This window comes from Diadema setosum, chromosome 21, assembly GCF_964275005.1.
Source record: "Diadema setosum chromosome 21, eeDiaSeto1, whole genome shotgun sequence".
NCBI classification, from domain to species: Eukaryota; Metazoa; Echinodermata; class Echinoidea; order Diadematoida; family Diadematidae; genus Diadema; species Diadema setosum.
In genome coordinates, this window is record NC_092705.1 from 3530419 (window position 1) to 3542926 (window position 12508).

The following is a 12508-nucleotide window of genomic DNA, read 5'->3' on the forward strand; positions in this document are numbered from 1 at the left end:
GGTAAGACTCAAGTACGGAACTCGCCAACATCCTTGTCCGCCCGCAGAAAATTCAAGTGCTGGAAAATCCATACTCTCAACAAGCCCGCGTTTTTTTTTTTGTTTATTTGTTGTTGTTGTTTTTTTTTACTGTGTTTCGTCGGCTCTCTGCAAATGTACATGCATGTAACATTTGTACTTAATGTCTACTCATCACAGAAATGCATCTTATTATCAATCAGTAAAAATAATGACACCATCATCTGCAATTTATTCTGAATTCATGTGAATGAACTAGGTATAGTCCACTCAATAGAAAATATTAATGTCTTGTCAAAAAAAAAAAATATACATATACATTTGGACCATGAATGTGGGTGCTAAGCCATTTACATAATGAATCACTGTTTCTGTCCATAATGCACTCACGCGCTGGAGGTCCATTATCATAAGTAGTGAATTCAGCCTCAGTGGATAAAAAGAGGCATTTATGAATATGAAACTATGTTTAAAACTGCATATACATGCTTTTAATTCGTGAATTATCTCCCCTTTGTGTACTTGAGATCATTTGTTATTTTCGTTCATTATAATGTTCTGTAGAAGAAGAGGGGAAAAAAAGAAATAAAGATTAAAATTGGATGATACGATGAAGCTTCTTCCATTCTGTTTGATAGATTCAATTCCTGGGACAAATTTGCGACAGAAATGATCACCTTATTCTTATAAGATTGGCAACTCTCAATTTCACCACACATCATATACTGGAGAAAGATTAGGTGGTAGTGATGGTGACACGACATTTGCTCCTGCAACAATTTCTCTGATCTTATCTTATCCAAGGACTTAGGGTTAGGGTTAGGGTTGTGATAGGGTGTAAGATTTAATTGACGTGAGGATTGGGATTATGGTTAGGGTTATGCTTGTTGGTAAAATTCATGTTTGGCTTAGCGTGCAGATATTCCATGGGAACATTTATCCCAGGAGCAAATGTCATGGAACCGGTAGTGTGGTTTAAATTAAGTCTCTACAAAATTAGAAAGAATTTACAAACAATGTGCAAATTTTTGAATGAGTAACTGGAACGGCAATAGGCGTTTTCACATCAGCCCGATAAAAATCCAAGCTCGAAATATTTTCCGCCATTGCGAATTAGAGCGCTATTTCATTTCTTATTCACATCAGCCCGAAGAGCGAGTAGCCCGAATAGTTAGAAATTTTAAAATAGCTAATTCGACAGCTGAGTATGTGCAAACAGCATCAGTAATTTGTGTGCCCTCTCAAAAATTCCTCATGATTTGTGTGCAGTGTGTCTCGATCGATCGGGTCACACACGCTTAGGCATGATGGGATTCATCGCGCTACGTTCTCGAGTCGTTTTCACATCATCAAATAGCGCGCTACTATCCCGCTATTTCAGAAATTTCCCGAGTTGGAGACGAGAAATTTTCTCGATCAGAGCGATACAATTAGCGCGCTAATTTGTGTTCACATTATCAAATAGCGCGCTATTCCGCTATCGGTAAAATTTCCCAAGTCAGAAAATAGCGCGCTATTGCGAAACATCGGGCTGATGTGAAAACGCCTAATCTTTCTTAAATAGGCTGCATGTTTGAGAATCATTTCTAAATATACAGATGTCCTATGAAGAGTCTCGTGGAAATGTTGCAACCAAAACAGACAGCTGCCATACTTTTATTTAAACGGCAAAAGGCTTAAATGAAAAAGGATTTATAAGCCACGGTCACACCGGCAAAAGATCGCGAAGTTTAAAGGCATAATCTACCATTTGCAGATGAAACAAAAACCCAGCATTAGTGCTTCAAAATAGTTCTAAAATGTGAATTAGGGATAGAAACAACCGATGTAAATCGATGTTAAGTATTGTTAAATATACAAAATGTGAACAATAGTTATAATAAAAATGTTTCCAGACTAAACCGTATACAGTTACGGTTTAATGAGAAAAAAAGTCATATCTCCTTACATTTTAGCCTTTATTGCAAAAATTTTATAAGGTAGGTTGTTTTGTGTTACAACTGACCTACGCATATGCATTAAAAGTGATATCTTGAACATTTTTTTTTAATCACTGCTCCCAAAGGTAAACAGGACCTTAAGATCACGATCTTCAAGATCTCAAAGTTTTGCCACTATGATCGCAAACTTTCCGCGAAACTTTTCGCCAAGCTTCTAACGAAACTTCCCACTCAAGCTGGGGCTATTTGCACGCTCGCCACATTAAAACTTCGCAAAGTCTGTCACGCTGCCAGTCCACCACCTGTTTTTAATTGCGATATTATTGATGGTTTTCGGGCGGGGGCGCCTCAGTCACAATAATTAGGGAGATTTAGGTTTTCGACGCGCATGTTAAAAGGGGAAAAACTGTTCTGCGCATGCGCAAGACAGCTTATCAAAATCGATCTTGCGTTGTCTGAATTTACACAATAATTATCCTTGGCCGTTTTAGGGTCCGCGCAAATTCAAGACGCGCAGAGAGCTGGTTGATGCCATTATGACTAACGACATATGGGGGCGCTATTTTGTATTGCATAGGCTGCGTCTTCAAAATCTAAAGGCCGTGTCACACCTTTCCGGGCAAGCCTTGCGTGTGACTTGCGAAGAACAATTTTTACTACCCGGAGGTCCCCGCAGATGATCCGCACATGACAGTACCTAGCACGTATCTCACTCGTATTTAAGTAGAACGCGTCCATTAAGTAAGACACATGCTCTGACTCGCCCAAATCCTTGTCCGCCCTCAGAAATTGTCCGGTATGCTGGAAAACCCCCACACACAACAAGCCCGCGTTGCATGCCCGGAAAAGTGTGACAGGGCCTAAACATGGTTGAGGGTAAAAAGATTTGCGTGCGCACCTTCGGGCGATTACGGGTGAGATACTGTCATGTGCGGGTCATCTGAGGGGACCTCCGGGTAGTAAAAATTGTTCTTCACAAGTCGCACGCAAGGCTTGCCCGGAAAGGTGTGACACGGCCTTAAATGGGACTTGCGTGCGCACCTCCGGGCAACTACAGGGGAGATACGCGCAAGGTATTGTCAGGTGCGGACCAACTGCGGAGAGCTCCGGGTAGCAAATTTGTATCCCCGCATGTCAAGCCGCAAAACTTCCCCAGATACGGTATGACAAGGCCTTGAGCATGCTCAAAACTTGTTCCGAGTGAGTCGTGGGGGTTCGCTCGCAGAGAAACACGCAGAACACCAGTAGAAGACCCTTACCGGCAACACCTCTCAGGCAACTCCAACGCAGGTACTTCTCAGGTCCTGTAAGTCGCTCGTAACAGAAAACGGATCGGTTTCAAAGCTCTCAGGCAGGTCACACGGAATACACGCAATTAGAAGATAAGTAGCACGCGTCTAGTAGGTAAGAAACAAGTGCGAAACTCGCAGACATTCTTGTCCGCCCGGGAAAATTCTCCTGCATGCTGGAAAATCCCTCCTCCCAACAAGCCCGAATAACTTGCCCGCAAAGGTGTGACATTGCCTTAAAGCTACTTTGCAACCAACACGACGTATAATGGAGAGAGGAGAACAGTCAACGCAACCGTCGTCTTAACGTCCGTGTCACAAATTGACAGCTCTCTAATATCTGTCAGACGGTGAACTCTTCCTCCTTTCTTGTGCCCGCGTAAATTGACCTGAACTTCGAGAACTTTAACCCTAACGACAGATATGATAAAGATAGACAACATCACTGAAATGTAATGGAATAGCGCTTTAATGGTATTTGATTTTGAATTGAATTGAATTGAAAAGGCGTCTTATTCATCAATATCCATCGCAGCCCGGAGGCTGAATTACAGACATTGTTAACAAAGGACCATGAATACATTAAAAATACACACAAGATACAGCAAAGCAATGAAAAAAACAAAGCATAGAACAAACAAACAAACAAAAAATCTTATTCATCTTAACCATTGCATAATGGGATCAACCTATAATACAAAACAAAAACAAATATTATGTTATTACCTATCTAATATCACTATTCTCACTAATTACTAAAAAAAGAGTTTATATTAATTGTGTGTGCCGGTCATTTATACTTATTAATACAGATGTTGTTATACAGCTCAAATCAAAAATTTTACACAGCAAAAATAATCAGTTTGATTCAGAAATATTTTCCCACAATCTTCTCTTCCTAAACATTTAACTCTCATATAAAAATACATTCAATCTACGCACAGCACATTACATCAACTCTCAATTTTTTTGTTTTTCTTTTCTTTTCTTTTTTGCGCGCAAGCCAAAACTAGGTAGCTAGGCAGCTGGATATATATATATATATATATATATATATATATATATATATATACATATATATATATATATATATATATATTTTTTTTTTTTTTTTTTTAATGGAAATTGGTTTAATGACGACACGGTAAATGCAATTTTAATTCCAGCGACACGGTTTGACAACTCGTTGTAATGTGCTTTGAGAACCTAGATAAAATAATCTTTTGTGGAGATAATAATATATGAGCTCCTTTGTGGAGATAATATGAGCTCCCTCGTGGAGACAATATGAGCTCCCTCGTGGAGACTTGGCATATATTTAACATTCTTGTTTATATCTCTATAAGATTTATAATGTTTGTTTTATGTTAAGTGCTGTCTGGGGCAAATTATTTGTATAGGGCCCCATTTTCTCTCTCCCTCCTTTCGTTCTTTAAAACAACAACAAAATCATCAACACTATTATATCTGTGTGGGCCATTTTGTGTGCATTTTGTATACAAATAGAAGACTTCATGGCCGGGGGAAATGGAGGAAAGGGGTTTGGGCGCCATAGAAGGTTTACTAGTGCAGTGTGTCGGTTGTTGAGAATGTGTCGAAGATACTGAGCAGAGAGCTTTAGATTTTCGCGACGCGGACGTTCAGAGGACAAAAAACTGCTCTGCGCAGGCGCAAATTCGGTGATTAAAATCGATCTGCTTATATCTCTCTCGTCGTCTAGTTTTCACTCCGCGATCCGGGCTATTTTTACGTCCGCTCAACAGGACGCAGAGAGCTTCTAGTTGATGCACTGATCATATGGGGGCGCCATTTGACTTTGTACGTTGTTCGGTGCGTCACCGTGTAATTTATAATAAGCCAGTTTGGGGTTCCACTTTGAGCATGAGCAGAAAAAGGTCATTTGTACCAGCAGAGCATGTTGGTTTTTAAATTCACCGAGATAAGCATCTGCGATGTAATTATTATTTATGTAATCCTTGTATGTGGTGCTTGCCAGCACATTCACCTGACAGCAAAAGTTGTATTTGGCAATATCAATAGAAAGACATTGTTAATACATTCAGTGCAAAGTAATGAAATGGATGCTTTCCAAGGTGCTGATTGATGGATCATTCTGGTCACCTGGTTTACGTAAGTTCATCCTTTGTTTGAACATGACTGACGAATTCCATAAATTTTTACGTCTCGCAAGCATATACATTCTGTCACATGAAAAACCTAGTGGAGTGCCTTATCAACTGAAAAAAGAAGAAAGGTAATTTGTAGCCATGTGCACATGAGCTAACCCCGAACTGGCTTATCTAATGAAAGCTACTTTTCAACGCCAAGCAGGGAGAGAGGAGAACGGTCAACGCAATCGTCCTCTTAAACGTCTGAGTCGCAAATCTAATGTTCCCTAATATCTATAGAGGATAATGCATCGTATCGAGCAATCGCGCTAGGTGACTATCAAAATGGAATACACCAATGCAAACATACAAGACATTTTAAGTCCATCGAATTGACAGGGGTAAATGACAATAATAGAATTGCCCAAAGCGTGCTACAGGTACTAGAATCTCGTAGAGTGAGGAATGAATAAAACGAATAAAATTGATGTCTATTCCTTTAACGCAAGAATAGATATTTAATCTTAAAATCCCAAAAAACAAGGATAAAAAACGAGCTCTATATCGCATATCTTTTTGTAACATTAAATTGTGCCCTCTTTAATTCACAATCTTGTACATCTTTCATTTTAACATCTGAAAAATTACCTCGAGGTGTTTCATACAAATTGACTACGACTTTTCCCCAGAAACAAAATGAAATATCATAGCAGCAACACAAACAACGAAAATCTCATGTTAGAGGAACGATTGTGTCTGACTCGAATCTGCTGGCAGGGCATGGATGTTCATCAGCGTAGAAGGATAAAACACTAGTTTTTGTTATTTTCTCTACTTACTCCCCATCATCTTTGTAATGTACATTGAAGCCCATCACAAGTTTCTCTCGCTTAGAATCTGAACACTGTCCTTCCCACCACGATTTGAAATCCCTGACCCTACCATGCCAGGACGAACCAGGGTTCACCGTAACGTGTATCAATTTCTGTATCAGGTAGCACAGATTGACGCTTGGTTCGCCGGTGAGAAAGGAGCGCGGGAAGCATGCGATCTCAAAATCCCGCCTCCACGAGAGATGCGCGTAGTAGCGCGAGTCGTCCGCGTCGAGCTCGCGTATGAAATCCACAAATTCCTGCATCGAGCCAAAGTCCTCTAGGTGGATGAATGAATTGGGCGGGGCTAGGCGTTCGTAGTCGGCACGAGGTGCTCCGTACACAATCGGAACAACGCCATTGCGTAACGCCTTCTGCCACATTTTCTCCGAGATGTAGTCCCTGCATTCGCTGTTTTCCAGGGCGAGATAAAATTTGTACTGCGTCAGGACTCCTTCTTCGTCAGCCGCGGAAACCTTTCCGAGTTTGCCGCAGGATCCGTAGGTGTCAATCGGCAGGTGTCTCTGAAGCTCGTCCATGAATTCACGTCTCTTCCAAGCCGGCCTCCGGCAGTTAGACGACATCCAAGCCATCAGTTTCGTTCGTTTTGGTAGTGACACATTGAGTACTTGTGTATGGCTTCTTGATTGGCAATACGGAAAATAGATGTCTGCTTCTTGTAGATATGTTATGGAAAGGTTATAAGGGTTTGGGGTGCCGACAGGAGGTGCATACTCTGGGTCGTGTTGCGGGCTCTCTCGGGAATATAATATCCACATTTGTCCCGCAGGACGCGTCGCCATGAGATCGACCAATCGCAGTCCCTCCCGGAGAGATGAAAGTATAATGAGTACGTCGATCGTCGCCATTATACCCCCTGCGGAGAGATCGCTGACGAAACTTGTTTCGATCGCGCACGAATTTGAGAAGCGGCATCTGAACCGTCGCCATTCCTCGGAGTACGCTTTCCCGAGAGAAAACTCGCAGTGCGACGCGCAATATTTCGCTATGCGTAAAGTGCACTTCTCTCCGGCTGCAGCTCGTTGCAGCTTATGCATCACTCGATTGACGTCATAATCGACCAACGGCCTCCCACGAAGAATTCTTCCGACGTCGAGATTCAAAACGTCATGATCGATCACAGGCATGCTCCTCTCAAGGAGTCTTCGTTCTCGACCCGATAGTCGCCAAATCATGGACGAAGAATTCTTCACATCAGCGGACTTGACGATGTGCCCAGGAGAAAAGGTGAGGAAGTTTTTAAGTTTCTTTGCCGTTTGATACGCCTCCTGGAACTCGAAGGTTGTTAGGTTTTTGAATTGGTTCGTTCGATTCCAGCCAGTCGTCAAGCCGAGAGCGAGTAGTGTCATCGAGACAAATGCGACGGCTATGATGAAAAAATCCTGAAAACGCTTTAAAGTCATCCTCACTCCACTCCGCTCCTGTTCATATATTAGCGATCATCGACAAAACTGAATAGAACATGATGTAGGTTTCCATTCAGGGACAGCTTACATGCTGGTCAGTCATAATGGGAGCGTGTATTTTCAGCCTCCAGAATAAAGGTGTCATCGAATCCAACAGAACTCATGTAGACGAAATTAAGACAATGTCTTAGTCTGTGGCTCTTGGAAGGCTCTGCAATTCATTCTGTGATATACAGCTACGTTCCCGGACTTTTACTGCCAAGACTCGCCCTATTGAATGTGTCCAGAGTCGACGGAGATTGATTAAATATTTGACAAAGAAGGGACATCAGGGAGACGGACAAGTTAAATAAGTGCTGTCGTGCATAGAGAACGTGAATGAACGTGCGATGGTAAAAGTAAAATATATACTACCCCCATGCGGATTTGAGAGCTAATCAATCTTAAGTGTACTTGTTGAGAAAGATGTAAAATAATAAGAAATTCATTTACCGCTTCCCATTGACGAATGTATAAATATCCACAGCATTAGTGCAACTTTTTTGAAGTTGTACTAAAGTTGAAATTCGATCAATGGTTCTTTGTTACCAAATTTAACTTAAACGCAGATAAAAATCATGTAGATATCATAAAAGTAAAACAACACAAAACAATCTAATATTATGCACTAATGACTGTGATATAAGGGTAGCTGATTCCATCAGAATGCCTATTGTAAAGTTGAAAGTTCAGATTTATTTTCATTTCCATCAAATAAACAGAGAAAATATATACAATGTATAAGCAGAACATATTTGTTATAATTTCAAAAACTAAATTAACAAAATACATTTGATAATGAGTAACCAAATGAAGAAAACATAATTGTATTTTTTAATATATACATATGCATAGTATAAATTAACTAAGGATGGGGATGGAAATGGAAGGTCCCACTGAAAAGCTTGTACGATATGAGGCCCTCAGAAAGTACATAAGAGAAGGAATAATGAATAAATGAAATACAAACAGATATAAAACAAAATGAAAGGACCAATGTCAACTGACAGATCAAATTAGAATGTAAAACAAGAGGAAAAAAAATAAAAATGGAAAAAAATGAAAGTACAGCACGCGCCATCGTGGACACAAGCAAACTGGATTCCATGATGTAAGAGTAATGACAAAATGTAACCTGGATTGAATATTATTGCAAAGAATTGTGTACATACACTGGTAAGAATGCAGAAGAGCGGACATAAAAGAAGGAGAGAGTAGACACAATGGTATATTGTAAGCTCTATCAAGTTTCTTGGAGTACTGAACTTTTAATCATTCACTAAGGCAACATCATGTCAGTGAAGTATGCTGTAAAGTCTCCAGAGCCTTAGGTACAATCAACAGCATACATGCCATCATACCTCCTGACATTTGTGTAAAATTATACAATACTTAATCTTGCCTCATTTGCTTTGAAGTAAGGTTGTGAAAATCTGATTCAATCTCGATGGAATTCCATTTTCTTTTTTCATTTTCATTAATATTGTATACATTTCTGGTCATCAATTTTCCTTCGTTTACATTAGGTGCAATATCGTGTATAGGGAAATTGTACAATGCATGTTATAGATCAACTCTTTACTTTTCAAAACTATTAAACCCTTATGATAAGTAATACGCAATACAAGGTTTTTTTTATTAAAAAACACTATTTTGACTATTGCAATATTATATAATTTGATGAGATGATAATAATAACATAATTCTTCTGAAATATTACTTTTGTACAAATCAATCAAATGCATCTGATATGATCTCGTCAAAAGAAATGTGTTATGTATCACACACAAACAGAAGTATAATACAGTATTGAATCTCAATTTGTATCATATACACAACACATTTCTTTTGACGATATAATGCTAGATTGTATTTAAGTGTTCAAGTATAAAAATTGATTTGTTCAAAGGGAATATTTCATAAGAATTATCATTATCATTTCATCAAAATATTGCACTGTACAACATTGATTTGATTTGATTTTATTGGTTTCTGCATTATATTATTATTACTCATGCAGATACATACACATATATTGCATACATTGATGGCGCCATAAACATTAATTGTTAACAAAGTAAGTTTCTTCATTGCCTTTACAATGTACAACAAAACACATCAGCGATGCAATGAATAACGCAGAAGGGCTACAGCTTAAGCATTGCTTGATTTGCATGCAGCCCTCGTACATAATACATAACATATAGGAAAATAGGAGGGAGGGATGACTTGCATAGAGATAGGATAGAAGAAAGGAGTGAGGAGAGGTCTGTCTGCTTTCGCTAATACACAAAGTTAGATCACCTGGATCACTGAATAGTAAAGCATGGAAAAGTATTTTCTCACCGAGATACAGGTGAACAGTGACAGGTCATGGTCGGTTACATAACATTACGCAATAAATTCAGAACGGCGATATTTCCACGAGGGAATTTCATATACAAAACAATTACAATGACATTATAAGATCACTGATATCCAGAGAGCAGCATTAGTACATAGACTTTAAAGTTCGAATTTTAGAAGGAAGAGAATTCCAAATATCGGGTCCAGTGTGTCTGATAGATTTCAGAGCCATCACCTTTTTAGGATTTTGTAGATGAAATTTATCAGATTGCCTAGTGGGATAAGAATGTATGTCCTTCTTTAACTGAAATAATGAGAAAAAATAAGATGGCAACTAACCGTTATACAAACGAAACATAAAAAGTGAATTTTGCGAAAAATTAATATTATTTACCTTTAGTGTTTTTAATTCTACGAACAAAGGATCTGAATGGTCCCGATGACCTGAAGTGGTGCATATATGTATAGCTTTCTTTTGTAGAAGCAATATACTGTCAATGTGACTTTTTGCAGTTGCCCAAACAATGTTACAGTATGAGATGTTCGATAGTATCAGCGAATTATAAAGCATAGATAAAATATTGCACCTATTATATCATGCCACATTATGTCATTATATATTATTGTAATCTGTTCTGTTGGTAGATCCTGATGAAGGCCGTGATAGGCCGAAAGCTCGATTAAAAGGAAAAGTAGAGAGCAACGACCGCCTCAAACTTGATAATATTTATGCGTCAAAATGAGACGCCACTTACGCTCCGGTCAGGATCGATCTCTACCATTACTAGCATGTATACATATATATATATATATATATATATATATATATATATATATATATACATATACATATATACATATATATAAAAAAAGATATATATATATATATATTAACATATACATATATATATATATATATATATATACATATACATATATACATATATATAAAAAAAAGATATATATATATATATTAACATATACATATATATATATATATATATATTAAAAAAAATATATACATATATTAACAATTAGTGAATGCTTTATCATGCACTACACTGGATTATAGAACGACAAAATATGCCAGACAATTGCTAAATTAGCTGGAGTGCCGTTTTCACCGAGGCCGCAGGCAGAAGTGATATATAACTGCACTAGGGAAAATATTTTTTCGAGTTCTTTAGTCCAAGACTGGTGCATCAATAGAACATGTTTTAATTCTTATAGAAACTATACCCCTCGATCTACATTGAAGTATTACAGTGTTTTTTTTTTTTAATAGCTTCTATGTTTCAAGTCTTTTTTTGGTCATTTTTGTATATTTTGTATGTATCAGATGACAAATTAGAATGAAATGAATGAAAATGTCAGGAACTGGCAAGCATGACTGCGTATAGGGTCTTCTTGCGCGCTTTCATGATAGACTCTTTAAGTATCTGTCCCTTTATACTGTTTAACCCGAAGTTAAACAGTTAAACTGATTTCAATCGATGAACTGGTCTCAATATCATCTTAGCTATGGAACACAAGACAAATTGCTAGAAACGGACCTTTGGAGTGATATAATCATAATTATCTCCACAAAGTGGCCAGTCATTGCTATAATGGTCATCTCTTGGGGTCAGTGTAGTCATGTCATCTTCCTCAGAAGCAGCTTCCCAAACACAAAGACTACGCGAGATCGTCCACGGAATGCTGACTTCCAACCTTTGTTGAATTTGGCTCGACGATTGCCAACACACTTGCATTGTTAGCCGGGATAGCATGTTGACCACCGGTAAACAGTCTACCTCCATGCACGGATTCGCTTTATCCAGTTACGTTTTCAGATTAGCATAAGCCAATAATGGTCTCCATTGCAACTCGAAGCCATTTACCTACGTAAATATAGTCGACCAATACAATAGACTAACCACAATCTTGTTGTCAAGTAGATGGCATCTTGCAAGTAAGAGGATCCCATGCACTACATGTGGATATATATATATATATATATATATATATATATATATATATATATATGAATATATGTATATATGTATATATGTATATATATATATATATATATATATATATATATATATATAGAATGTATTTCTTTTAGTCCTTTCTAATATATGATTTCACTTGTCCATGTCAAAGGGAACAATGAGAAAATTTGACATTTCACACCCTCCATGCGAAGAACATGTTGCCATCTTCACTTGAAAGTGCTCTGAGGAAATGAAAAAATTGGTTGCAAAACGACATAACTTCATTTTTGCCAATTTGAGATATTTGTGAATAAACCTTTCAAAAAGCACAAATGAATAAGTATATAAATGAATAAATAAAAGGAAAATATGGGACATTTTTAACTCCAAGAATATTTTGTTGTTATGATACAAGTGAGGTATCATTGGTATGGATTTCTTTTGCTCTTATCTTGTGATGAACATACTTTAAAATGTTCGAAAATAGGACGCT